The sequence below is a fragment of the Triturus cristatus genome, chromosome 8 (assembly GCF_964204655.1).
Source record: "Triturus cristatus chromosome 8, aTriCri1.1, whole genome shotgun sequence".
In the NCBI taxonomy this organism is placed as follows: Eukaryota; Metazoa; Chordata; class Amphibia; order Caudata; family Salamandridae; genus Triturus; species Triturus cristatus.
Window position 1 is genome coordinate 1,619,858,373 of NC_140591.1, and position 13,081 is coordinate 1,619,871,453.

Sequence of the window (13,081 nt, forward strand, 5' to 3'; positions counted from 1 at the left end):
ATTGCTCAAATCATTTCATCTGCCTCTTGCTCATTGAAATACCTTTTTGATTTTGCAATCACAGTATTGTTACTATAATATTGAAAACACTTTCAGTTTTTATTAGGTTTAAGATGATCTGTTCAACCGAAAGATAAATCAGACTTTTCTAATTGAATTGAATCGCAGGACGACTTAATGAAAATAGTTTTTTATATAAGAATGAGGAAAGCAAGGCACTGCTGAGATTTGAACTCAGGATCTCCTGTTTACTAGACAGGCGCTTTAACCAGCTAAGCCACAGCATCCTCTTGAAAATGCTTCAAGGAACAGTTTGCCATATGGTGTTCAAGAGAATCCTGAGTTTTTCACTTTCATAATCATTTCTCAGTTCAGAAAACGCTCTACTCAACTACTTTAGACGAGGATACTGATCCTATTCATAAACACCTCATTGATATATTGCTTATCTTGTTCATACATGTTTTAATCATGCCTTCTTTAAGAATGCATTACTTGAATTCAACTCTAGAATGATTTTTTATCTCTATTTTGCTCTTTGTCACGCTTTTTTCCCTTTTTCATTCAAAACATTACTTTGAAAATCTTCACAACACCACGTTTTTTTGTTTTTCAATTTAAGATGACCCATTCTAATGTTCACAGAACAATACTTTTCTTTTTAAAATGTCTTAAACATTTGCGTAATGAAAATTATTTTTACATGTAAGGACCAAAAATAAGGTGCTGCTGAGATTTGAACTCAGGATTTCTTGTTTACGAGACAGGCGCTTTAACCACTTAGCCACAGCACCTACTTTAGGGATATAGAAGGGATCATTAATTTAGTATTGGTGATCAAATTCTGTGCCTGTGTTAAAGTGTCTTACTATGTATTCTAATGTTAAAAAAGCAAGGATTCCTAATCTGTAAACAAGAATAGCTATGATGTATTAAAAAAGAACACATTTTAAACTCAATCCCATATTTTGAATAGTTCATGAATAAGTGTTTTATATATATTCATCAATATTGCTCAAATCTAGGGTTATATTTCATCTGCCTCTTGCTCATTGAAATACCTTTTTGATTTTGCAATCACAGTATTGTTACTATAATATTGAAAACACTTTCAGTTTTTATTAGGTTTAAGATGATCTGTTCAACCGATAGATAAATCAGACTTTTCTAATTTAATTGAATCGCAGGACGAATTAATGAAAATAGTTTTTTATTTAAGAATGAGGAAAGCACGGCACTGCTGAGATTTGAACTCAGGATCTCCTGTTTACTAGACAGGCGCTTTAACCAGCTAAGCCACAGCACCCTCTTGAAAATGCTTTAAGGAACAGTTTGCCATATGGTGTTCAAGAGAAACCTGAGTTTTTCACTTTCATAATCATTTCTCAGTTCAGAAAACGCTCTACTCAACTACTTTAGACGAGGATACTGATCCTATTCATAAACACCTCATTGATATATTGCTTATCCTGTTCATAAATGTTTTAATTATGCCTTCTTTAAGAATGCATTACTTGAATTCAACTCTAGAATGATTTTTTATCTCTATTTTGCTCTTTGTCACTCTTTTTTCCCTTTTTCATTCAAAGTATTACTTTGAAAATCTTCACAATACCACGTTTTTTTGTTTTTCAATTTAAGATGACCCATTCTAATGTTCACAGACGAACACTTTTCTTTTTAAAATGTATTAAACATTTGCGCGATGAAAATTATTTTTACATGTAAGGACCAAAAATAAGGTGCTGCTGAGATTTGAACTCAGGATTTCTTGTTTACGAGACAGGCGCTTTAACCACTTAGCCACATCACCTACTTTAGGGATATAGAAGGGATCATTAATTTAGTATTGGTGATCAAATTCTGTTCCTGTGTTAAAGTGTCTTAATAAGTATTCTAATGTTAAACAAGCAAGGATTCCTAATCTGTAAACAAGAATAGCTATGTTGTATTAAAAAAGAACACATTTTAAACTCAATCCAATATTTTGAATAGTTCATAAATAAGTGTTTTACATATATTCATCAATATTGCTAAAATCTAGGGTTATATTTCATCTGTCTCTTGCTCATTGAAATACCTTTTTGATTTTTGCAATCACAGTATTGTTACTATAGTATTGAAAACACTTTCAGTTTTTATTAGGTTTAAGATGATCTGTTCAACCGAAAAATAAATCAGACTTTTCTAATTTAATTGAATCGCAGGACGAATTAATGAAAATAGTTTTTTATTTAAGAATGAGGAAAGCAAGAGACTGCTGAAATTTGAACTCAGGATCTCCTGTTTACTAGACAGGCGCTTTAACCAGCTAAGCCACAGCACCCTCTTGAAAATGCTTTAAGGAACAGTTTGCAATATGGTGTTCAAGAGAAACCTGAGTTTTTCACTTTCATAATCATTTCTCAGTTCAGAAAACGCTCTACTCAACTACTTTAGACGAGGATACTGATCCTATTCATAAACACCTCATTGATATATTGCTTATCCTGTTCATAAATGTTTTAATTATGCCTTCTTTAAGAATGCATTACTTGATTTCAACTCTAGAATGATTTTTCATCTCTATTTTGCTCTTTGTCACTCTTTTTTCCCTTTTTCATTCAAAGCATTACTTTGAAAATCTTCACAATACCACGTTTTTTAGTTTTTCAATTTAAGATGACCCATTCTAATGTTCACAGAACAACACTTTTCTTTTTAAAATGTATTAAACATTTGCGCGATGAAAATTATTTTTACATGTAAGGACCAATAATAAGGTGCTGCTGAGATTTGAACTCAGGATTTCTTGTTTACGAGACAGACGCTTTAACCACTTAGCCACAGCACCTATTTTAGTGATACAGAAGGGATTATTAATTTAGTATTGGTGATCAAATTCTGTGCCTGTGTTAAAGTGTCTTAATATGTATTCTAATGTTAAACAAGCAAGGATTCCTAATCTGTAAACAAGAATAGCTATGTTGTATTAAAAAAGAACACATTTTATACTCAATCCCATATTTTGAATAGTTCATAAATAAGTGTTTTACATATATTCATCAATATTGCTAAAATCTAGGGTTATATTTCATCTGTCTCTTGCTCATTGAAATACCTTTTTGATTTTTGCAATCACAGTATTGTTACTATAGTATTGAAAACACTTTCAGTTTTTATTAGGTTTAAGATGATCTGTTCAACCGAAAAATAAATCAGACTTTTCTAATTTAATTGAATCGCAGGACGAATTAATGAAAATAATTTTTTTATTTAAGAATGAGGAAAGCAAGGCACTGCTGAGATTTGAACTCAGGACCTCCTGTTTACTAGACAGGCGCTTTAACCAGCTAAGCCACAGCACCCTCTTGAAAATGCTTTAAGGAACAGTTTGCCATATGGTGTTCAAGAGAATCCTGAGTTTTTCACTTTCATAATCATTTCTCAGTTCAGAAAACGCTCTACTCAAATAGTTTAGACGAGGATACTGATCCTATTCATAAACACCTCATTGATATATTGCTTATCCTGTTCATAAATGTTTTAATTATGCCTTCTTTAAGAATGCATTACTTGATTTCAACTCTAGAATGATTTTTTATCTCTATTTTGCTCTTTGTCACTCTTTTTTCCCTTTTTCATTCAAAGCATTACTTTGAAAATCTTCACAATACCACGTTTTTTAGTTTTTCAATTTAAGATGACCCATTCTAATGTTCACAGAACAACACTTTTCTTTTTAAAATGTATTAAACATTTGCGTGATGAAAATTATTTTTACATGTAAGGACCAATAATAAGGTGCTGCTGAGATTTGAACTCAGGATTTCCTGTTTACGTGACAGGCACTTTAACCACTTAGCCACAGCACCTACTTTAGTGTTACAGAAGGGATCATTAATTTAGTATTGGTGATCAACTTCTGTGCCTGTGTTAAAGTGTCTTAATATGTATTCTAATGTTAAACAAGCAAGGATTCCTAATCTGTAAACAAGAATAGCTATGTTGTATTAAAAAAGAACACATTTTAAACTCAATCCCATATTTTGAATAGTTTATAAATAAGTGTTTTACATATATTCATCAATATTGCTCAAATCTAGGGTCATATTTCATCTGCCTCTTGCTCATTGAAATACCTTTTTGATTTTGCTATCACAGTATTGTTACTATAATATTGAAAACACTTTCAGTTTTTATTAGGTTTAAGATGATCTGTTCAACCGAAAGATAAATCAGACTTTTCTAATTTAATTGAATCGCAGGACGAATTAATGAAAATAATTTTTTTATTTAAGAATGAGAAAAGCAAGGCACTGCTGAGATTTGAACTCAGGATCTCCTGTTTACTAGACAGGCGCTTTAACCAGCTAAGCCACAGCACCCTCTTGAAAATGTTTTAAGGAACAGTTTGCCATATGGTGTTCAAGAGAATCCTGAGTTTTTCACTTTCATAATCATTTCTCAGTTCAGAAAACGCTCTACTCAACTACTTTAGACGAGGATACTGATCCTATTCATAAACACCTCATTGATATATTGCTTATCCTGTTCAGAAATGTTTTAATTATGCCTTCTTTAAGAATGCATTACTTGAATTCAACTCTAGAATGATTTTTTATCTCTATTTTGCTCTTTGTCACTCTTTTTTCCCTTTTTCATTCAAAGTATTACTTTGAAAATCTTCACAATACCACGTTTTTTTGTTTTTCAATTTAAGATGACCCATTCTAATGTTCACAGAACAACACTTTTCTTTTTAAAATGTATTAAACATTTGCGCGATGAAAATTATTTTTACATGTAAGGACCAATATTAAGGTGCTGTTGAGATTTGAACTCAGGATTTCTTGTTTACGAGACAGACGCTTTAACCACTTAGCCACAGCACCTATTTTAGAGATACAGAAGGGATTATTAATGTAGTATTGGTGATCAAATTCTGTGCCTGTGTTAAAGTGTCTTAATATGTATTCTAATGTTAAACAAGCAAGGATTCCTAATCTGTAAACAAGAATAGCTATGTTGTATTACAAAAGAACACATTTTAAACTCAATCCCATATTTTGAATAGTTCATAAATAAGTGTTTTACATATATTCATCAATATTGCTCAAATCTAGGGTTATATTTCATCTGCATCTTGCTCATTGAAATACCTTTTTGATTTTTGCAATCACAGTATTGTTACTATAGTATTGAAAACACTTTCAGTTTTTATTAGGTTTAAGATGATCTGTTCAACCGAAAAATAAATCAGACTTTTCTAATTTAATTGAATCGCAGGACGAATTAATGAAAATAGTTTTTTATTTAAGAATGAGGAAAGCAAGAGACTGCTGAAATTTGAACTCAGGATCTCCTGTTTACTAGACAGGCGCTTTAACCAGCTAAGCCACAGCACCCTCTTGAAAATGCTTTAAGGAACAGTTTGCCATATGGTGTTCAGGAGAATCCTGAGTTTTTCACTTTCATAATCATTTCTCAGTTCAGAAAACGCTCTACTCAAATAGTTTAGACGAGGATACTGATCCTATTCATAAACACCTCATTGATATATTGCTTATCCTGTTCATAAATGTTTTAATTATGCCTTCTTTAAGAATGCATTACTTGATTTCAACTCTAGAATGATTTTTCATCTCTATTTTGCTCTTTGTCACTCTTTTTTCCCTTTTTCATTCAAAGCATTACTTTGAAAATCTTCACAATACCACGTTTTTTAGTTTTTCAATTTAAGATGACCCATTCTAATGTTCACAGAACAACACTTTTCTTTTTAAAATGTATTAAACATTTGCGTGATGAAAATTATTTTTACATGTAAGGACCAATAATAAGGTGCTGCTGAGATTTGAACTCAGGATTTCCTGTTTACGTGACAGGCACTTTAACCACTTAGCCACAGCACCTACTTTAGTGTTACAGAAGGGATCATTAATTTAGTATTGGTGATCAACTTCTGTGCCTGTGTTAAAGTGTCTTAATATGTATTCTAATGTTAAACAAGCAAGGATTCCTAATCTGTAAACAAGAATAGCTATGTTGTATTAAAAAAGAACACATTTTAAACTCAATCCCATATTTTGAATAGTTTATAAATAAGTGTTTTACATATATTCATCAATATTGCTCAAATCTAGGGTCATATTTCATCTGCCTCTTGCTCATTGAAATACCTTTTTGATTTTGCAATCACAGTATTGTTACTATAATATTGAAAACACTTTCAGTTTTTATTAGGTTTAAGATGATCTGTTCAACCGAAAGATAAATCAGACTTTTCTAATTCAATTGAATCGCAGGACGAAATAATGAAAATAATTTTTTTATTTAAGAATGAGGAAAGCAAGGCACTGCGGAGATTTGAACTCAGGATCTCCTGTTTACTAGACAGGCGCTTTAACCAGCTAAGCCACAGCACCCTCTTGAAAATGTTTTAAGAAACAGTTTGCCATATGGTGTTGAAGAGAATCCTGAGTTTTTCACTTTCATAATCATTTCTCAGTTCAGAAAACGCTCTACTCAACTACTTTAGACGAGGATACTGATCCTATTCATAAACACCTCATTGATATATTGCTTATCCTGTTCATAAATGTTTTAATTATGCCTTCTTTAAGAATGCATTACTTGAATTCAACTCTAGAATGATTTTTTATCTCTATTTTGCTCTTTGTCACTCTTTTTTCCCTTTTTCATTCAAAGTATTACTTTGAAAATCTTCACAATACCACGTTTTTTTGTTTTTCAATTTAAGATGACCCACTCTAATGTTCACAGAACAACACTTTTCTTTTTAAAATGTATTAAACATTTGCGCGATGAAAATTATTTTTACATGTAAGGACCAATAATAAGGTGCTGCTGAGATTTGAACTCAGGATTTCTTGTTTACGAGACAGACGCTTTAACCACTTAGCCACAGCACCTATTTTAGTGATACAGAAGGGATTATTAATTTAGTATTGGTGATCAAATTCTGTGCCTGTGTTAAAGTGTCTTAATATGTATTCTAATGTTAAACAAGCAAGGATTCCTAATCTGTAAACAAGAATAGCTATGTTGTATTACAAAAGAACACATTTTAAACTCAATCCCATATTTTGAATAGTTCATAAATAAGTGTTTTACATATATTCATCAATATTGCTCAAATCTAGGGTTATATTTCATCTGCCTCTTGCTCATTGAAATACCTTTTTGATTTTTGCAATCACAGTAGTGTTACTATAATATTGAAAACACTTTCAGTTTTTATTAGGTTTAAGATGATCTGTTCAACCGAAAGATAAATCAGACTTTTCTAATTTAATTGAATAGCAGGACGACTTAATGAAAATAATTTTTTATTTAAGAATGAGGAAAGCAAGGCACTGCTGAAATTTGAACTCAGGATCTCCTGTTTATTAAACAGGCGCTTTAACCAGCTAACCCACAGCGCCCTTTTGAAAAAACTTTAAGGAACAGTTTGCCATATGGTGTTCAAGAGAAACCTGAGTTTTTCACTTTCATAATCATTTCTCAGTTCAGAAAACGCACTACTCAAATAGTTTAGACGAGGATACTGATCCTATTGATAAACACCTCATTGATATATTGCTTATCCTGTTCATAAATGTTTTAATTATGCCTTCTTTAAGAATGCATTACTTGAATTCAACTCTAGAATGATTTTTTATCTCTATTTTGCTCTTTGTCACTCCTTTTTCCCTTTTTCATTCAAAGCATTACTTTGAAAATCTTCACAATACCACGTTTTTTTGTTTTTCAATTTAAGATGACCCATTCTAATGTTCACAGAACAACACTTTTCTTTTTAAAATGTATTAAACATTTGCGTGATGAAAATTATTTTTACATGTAAGGACCAATAATAAGGTGCTGCTGAGATTTGAACTCAGGATTTCCTGGTTACGAGACAGGCGCTTTAACCACTTAGCCACAGCACCTATTTTAGTGATACAGAAGGGATCATTAATTTAGTATTGGTGATCAAATTCTGTGCCTGTGTTAAAGTGTCTTAATAAGTATTCTAATGTTAAACAAGCAAGGATTCCTAATCTGTAAACAAGAATAGCTATGTTGTATTAAAAAAGAACACATTTTAAACTCAATCCCATATTTTGAATAGTTCATAAATAAGTGTTTTACATATATTCATCAATATTGCTAAAATCTAGGGTTATATTTCATCTGCCTCTTGCTCATTGAAATACCTTTTTGATTTTTGCAATCACAGTATTGTTACTATAATATTGAAAACACTTTCAGTTTTTATTAGGTTTAAGATGATCTGTTCAACCGAAAAATAAATCAGACTTTTCTAATTTAATTGAATCGCAGGACGAATTAATGAAAATAGTTTTTTATTTAAGAATGAGGAATGCAAGGGACTGCTGAAATTTGAACTCAGGATCTTCAGTTTACTAGACAGGCGCTTTAACCAGCTAAGCCACAGCACCCTCTTGAAAATTCTTTAAGGAACAGTTTGCCATATGGTGTTCAAGAGAATCCTGAGTTTTTCACTTTCATAATCATTTCTCAGTTCAGAAAACGCTCTACTCAAATAGTTTAGACGAGGATACTGATCCTATTCATAAACACCTCATGGATATATTGCTTATCCTGTTCATAAATGTTTTAATTATGCCTTCTTTAAGAATGCATTACTTGATTTCAACTCTAGAATGATATTTCATCTCTATTTTGCTCGTTGTCACTCTTTTTTCCCTTTTTCATTCAAAGCATTACTTTGAAAATATTCACAATACCACGTTTTTTAGTTTTTCAATTTAAGATGACCCATTCTAATGTTCACAGAACAACACTTTTCTTTTTAAAATGTATTAAACATTTGCGTGATGAAAATTATTTTTACATGTAAGGACCAATAATAAGGTGCTGCTGAGATTTGAACTCAGGATTTCCTGTTTACGTGACAGGCACTTTAACCACTTAGCCACAGCACCTACTTTAGTGTTACAGAAGGGATCATTAATTTAGTATTGGTGATCAACTTCTGTGCCTGTGTTAAAGTGTCTTAATATGTATTCTAATGTTAAACAAGCAAGGATTCCTAATCTGTAAACAAGAATAGCTATGTTGTATTAAAAAAGAACACATTTTAAACTCAATCCCATATTTTGAATAGTTTATAAATAAGTGTTTTACATATATTCATCAATATTGCTCAAATCTAGGGTCATATTTCATCTGCCTCTTGCTCATTGAAATACCTTTTTGATTTTGCAATCACAGTATTGTTACTATAATATTGAAAACACTTTCAGTTTTTATTAGGTTTAAGATGATCTGTTCAACCGAAAGATAAATCAGACTTTTCTAATTTAATTGAATCGCAGGACGAATTAATGAAAATAATTTTTATATTTAAGAATGAGGAAAGCAAGGCACTGCTGAGATTTGAACTCAGGATCTCCTGTTTACTAGACAGGCGCTTTAACCAGCTAAGCCACAGCACCCTCATGAAAATGATTTAAGGAACAGTTTGCCATATGGTGTTCAAGAGAAACCTGAGTTTTTCACTTTCATAATCATTTCTCAGTTCAGAAAACGCTCTACTCAACTACTTTAGACGAGGATACTGATCCTATTCATAAACACCTCATTGATATATTGCTTATCCTGTTCATAAATGTTTTAATTATGCCTTCTTTAAGAATGCATTACTTGAATTCAACTCTAGAATGATTTTTTATCTCTATTTTGCTCTTTGTCACTCTTTTTTCCCTTTTTCATTCAAAGTATTACTTTGAAAATCTTTACAATACCACGTTTTTTTGTTTTTCAATTTAAGATGACCCATTCTAATGTTCACAGAACAACACTTTTCTTTTTAAAATGTATTAAACATTTGCGCGATGAAAATTATTTTTACATGTAAGGACCAATAATAAGGTGCTGCTGAGATTTGAACTCAGGATTTCCTGTTTACGAGACAGACGCTTTAACCAATTAGCCACAGCACCTATTTTAGTGATACAGAAGGGATTATTCATTTAGTATTGGTGATCAAATTCTGTGCCTGTGTTAAAGTGTCTTAATATGTATTCTAATGTTAAACAAGCAAGGATTCCTAATCTGTAAACAAGAATAGCTATGTTGTATTACAAAAGAACACATTTTAAACTCAATCCCATATTTTGAATAGTTCATAAATAAGTGTTTTACATATATTCATCAATATTGCTCAAATCTAGGGTTATATTTCATCTGCCTCTTGCTCATTGAAATACCTTTTTGATTTTTGCAATCACAGTATTGTTACTATAATATTGAAAACACTTTCAGTTTTTATTAGGTTTAAGATGATCTGTTCAACCGAAAGATAAATCAGACTTTTCTAATTTAATTGAATAGCAGGACGACTTAATGAAAATAATTTTTTATTTAAGAATGAGGAAAGCAAGGCACTGCTGAGATTTGAACTCAGGATCTCCTGTTTACTAGACAGGCGCTTTAACCAGCTAACCCACAGCACCCTCTTGAAAAAGCTTTAAGGAACAGTTTGCCATATGGTGTTCAAGAGAAACCTGAGTTTTTCACTTTCATAATCATTTCTCAGTTCAGAAAACGCACTACTCAACTACTTTAGACGAGGATACTGATCCTATTCATAAACACCTCATTGATATATTGCTTATCCTGTTCAGAAATGTTTTAATTATGCCTTCTTTAAGAATGCATTACTTGAATTCAACTCTAGAATGATTTTTTATCTCTATTTTGCTCTTTGTCACTCTTTTTTCCCTTTTTCATTCAAAGCATTACTTTGAAAATCTTCACAATACCACGTTTTTTTGTTTTTCAATTTAAGATGACCCATTCTAATGTTCACAGAACAACACTTTTCTTTTTAAAATGTATTAAACATTTGCGTGATGAAAATTATTTTTACATGTAAGGACAAATAATAAGGTGCTGCTTAGATTTGAACTCAGGATTTCCTGTTTACGAGACAGGCGCTTTAACCACTTAGCCAAAGCACCTATTTTAGTGATACAGAAGGGATCATTAATTTAGTATTGGTGATCAAATTCTGTGCCTGTGTTAAAGTGTCTTAATATGTATTCTAATGTTAAACAAGCAAGGATTCCTAATCTGTAAACAAGAATAGTTATGTTGTATTACAAAAGAACACATTTTAAACTCAATCCCATATTTTGAATAGTTCATAAATAAGTGTTTTACATATATTCATCAATATTGCTCAAATCTAGGGTTATATTTCATCTGCCTCTTGCTCATTGAAATACCTTTTTGATTTTTGCAATCACAGTATTGTTACTATAATATTGAAAACACTTTCAGTTTTTATTAGGTTTAAGATGATCTGTTCAACCGAAAGATAAATCAGACTTTTCTAATTTAATTGAATAGCAGGACGACTTAATGAAAATAATTTTTTATTTAAGAATGAGGAAAGCAAGGCACTGCTGAGATTTGAACGCAGGATCTCCTGTTTACTAGACAGGCGCTTTAACCAGCTAACCCACAGCACCCTCTTGAAAAAGCTTTAAGGAACAGTTTGCCATATGGTGTTCAAGAGAAACCTGAGTTTTTCACTTTCATAATCATTTCTCAGTTCAGAAAACGCACTACTCAAATAGTTTAGACGAGGATACTGATCCTATTGATTAACACCTCATTGATATATTGCTTATCCTGTTCATAAATGTTTTAATTATGCCTTCTTTAAGAATGCATTACTTGAATTCAACTCTAGAATGATTTTTATCTCTATTTTGCTCTTTGTCACTCCTTTTTCCCTTTTTCATTCAAAGCATTACTTTGAAAATCTTCACAATACCACGTTTTTTTGTTTTTCAATTTAAGATGACCCATTCTAATGTTCACAGAACAACACTTTTCTTTTTAAAATGTATTAAACATTTGCGTGATGAAAATTATTTTTACATGTAAGGACCAATAATAAGGTGCTGCTGAGATTTGAACTCAGGATTTCCTGTTTACGTGACAGGCACTTTAACCACTTAGCCACAGCACCTACTTTAGTGTTACAGAAGGGATCATTAATTTAGTATTGGTGATCAACTTCTGTGCCTGTGTTAAAGTGTCTTAATATGTATTCTAATGTTAAACAAGCAAGGATTCCTAATCTGTAAACAAGAATAGCTATGTTGTATTAAAAAAGAACACATTTTAAACTCAATCCCATATTTTGAATAGTTCATAAATGAGTGTTTTACATATATTCATCAATATTGCTCAAATCTAGGGTCATATTTCATCTGCCTCTTGCTCATTGAAATACCTTTTTGATTTTGCAATCACAGTATTGTTACTATAATATTGAAAACACTTTCAGTTTTTATTAGGTTTAAGATGATCTGTTCAACCGAAAGATAAATCAGACTTTTCTAATTTAATTGAATCGCAGGACGAAATAATGAAAATAATTTTTTTATTTAAGAATGAGGAAAGCAAGGCACTGCTGAGATTTGAACTCAGGATCTCCTGTTTACTAGACAGGCGCTTTAACCAGCTAAGCCACAGCACCCTCTTGAAAATGTTTTAAGAAACAGTTTGCCATATGGTGTTGAAGAGAATCCTGAGTTTTTCACTTTCATAATCATTTCTCAGTTCAGAAAACGCTCTACTCAACTACTTTAGACGAGGATACTGATCCTATTCATAAACACCTCATTGATATATTGCTTATCCTGTTCATAAATGTTTTAATTATGCCTTCTTTAAGAATGCATTACTTGAATTCAACTCTAGAATGATTTTTTATCTGTATTTTGCTCTTTGTCACTCTTTTTTCCCTTTTTCATTCAAAGTATTACTTTGAAAATCTTCACAATACCACGTTTTTTTGTTTTTCAATTTAAGATGACCCACTCTAATGTTCACAGAACAACACTTTTCTTTTTAAAATGTATTAAACATTTGCGCGATGAAAATTATTTTTACATGTAAGGACCAATTAAAAGGTGCTGCTGAGATTTGAACTCAGGATTTCTTGTTTACGAGACAGACGCTTTAACCACTTAGCCACAGCACCTATTTTAGTGATACAGAAGGGATTATTAATTTAGTATTGGTGATCAAA

General features: G+C 31.4%; 10 non-coding genes across 10 annotated transcripts; all 10 read right to left on the minus strand.

The window, feature by feature from the left end:
• Window positions 1-721: 721 nt before the first annotated feature.
• TRNAT-CGU (transfer RNA threonine (anticodon CGU)) lies at window positions 722-794 on the minus strand. The gene has a single exon. It is a non-coding gene; the product is annotated as a tRNA-Thr (tRNA).
• A 438-nt stretch (window positions 795-1,232) lies between these two features.
• TRNAT-AGU (transfer RNA threonine (anticodon AGU)) lies at window positions 1,233-1,306 on the minus strand. Its single transcript has one exon. It is a non-coding gene; the product is annotated as a tRNA-Thr (tRNA).
• Window positions 1,307-2,760: 1,454 nt separating this feature from the next.
• Window positions 2,761-2,833, minus strand: TRNAT-CGU (transfer RNA threonine (anticodon CGU)). The gene has a single exon. It is a non-coding gene; the product is annotated as a tRNA-Thr (tRNA).
• Window positions 2,834-3,273: 440 nt separating this feature from the next.
• TRNAT-AGU (transfer RNA threonine (anticodon AGU)) lies at window positions 3,274-3,347 on the minus strand. Its single transcript has one exon. It is a non-coding gene; the product is annotated as a tRNA-Thr (tRNA).
• Window positions 3,348-4,293: 946 nt separating this feature from the next.
• Window positions 4,294-4,367, minus strand: TRNAT-AGU (transfer RNA threonine (anticodon AGU)). Its single transcript has one exon. It is a non-coding gene; the product is annotated as a tRNA-Thr (tRNA).
• Window positions 4,368-6,841: 2,474 nt separating this feature from the next.
• On the minus strand, window positions 6,842-6,914 carry TRNAT-CGU (transfer RNA threonine (anticodon CGU)). The gene has a single exon. It is a non-coding gene; the product is annotated as a tRNA-Thr (tRNA).
• A 947-nt stretch (window positions 6,915-7,861) lies between these two features.
• On the minus strand, window positions 7,862-7,934 carry TRNAT-CGU (transfer RNA threonine (anticodon CGU)). Its single transcript has one exon. It is a non-coding gene; the product is annotated as a tRNA-Thr (tRNA).
• A 1,459-nt stretch (window positions 7,935-9,393) lies between these two features.
• Window positions 9,394-9,467, minus strand: TRNAT-AGU (transfer RNA threonine (anticodon AGU)). Its single transcript has one exon. It is a non-coding gene; the product is annotated as a tRNA-Thr (tRNA).
• A 2,985-nt stretch (window positions 9,468-12,452) lies between these two features.
• TRNAT-AGU (transfer RNA threonine (anticodon AGU)) lies at window positions 12,453-12,526 on the minus strand. The gene has a single exon. It is a non-coding gene; the product is annotated as a tRNA-Thr (tRNA).
• A 434-nt stretch (window positions 12,527-12,960) lies between these two features.
• TRNAT-CGU (transfer RNA threonine (anticodon CGU)) lies at window positions 12,961-13,033 on the minus strand. The gene has a single exon. It is a non-coding gene; the product is annotated as a tRNA-Thr (tRNA).
• Between the last annotated feature and the right edge of the window lie 48 nt (window positions 13,034-13,081).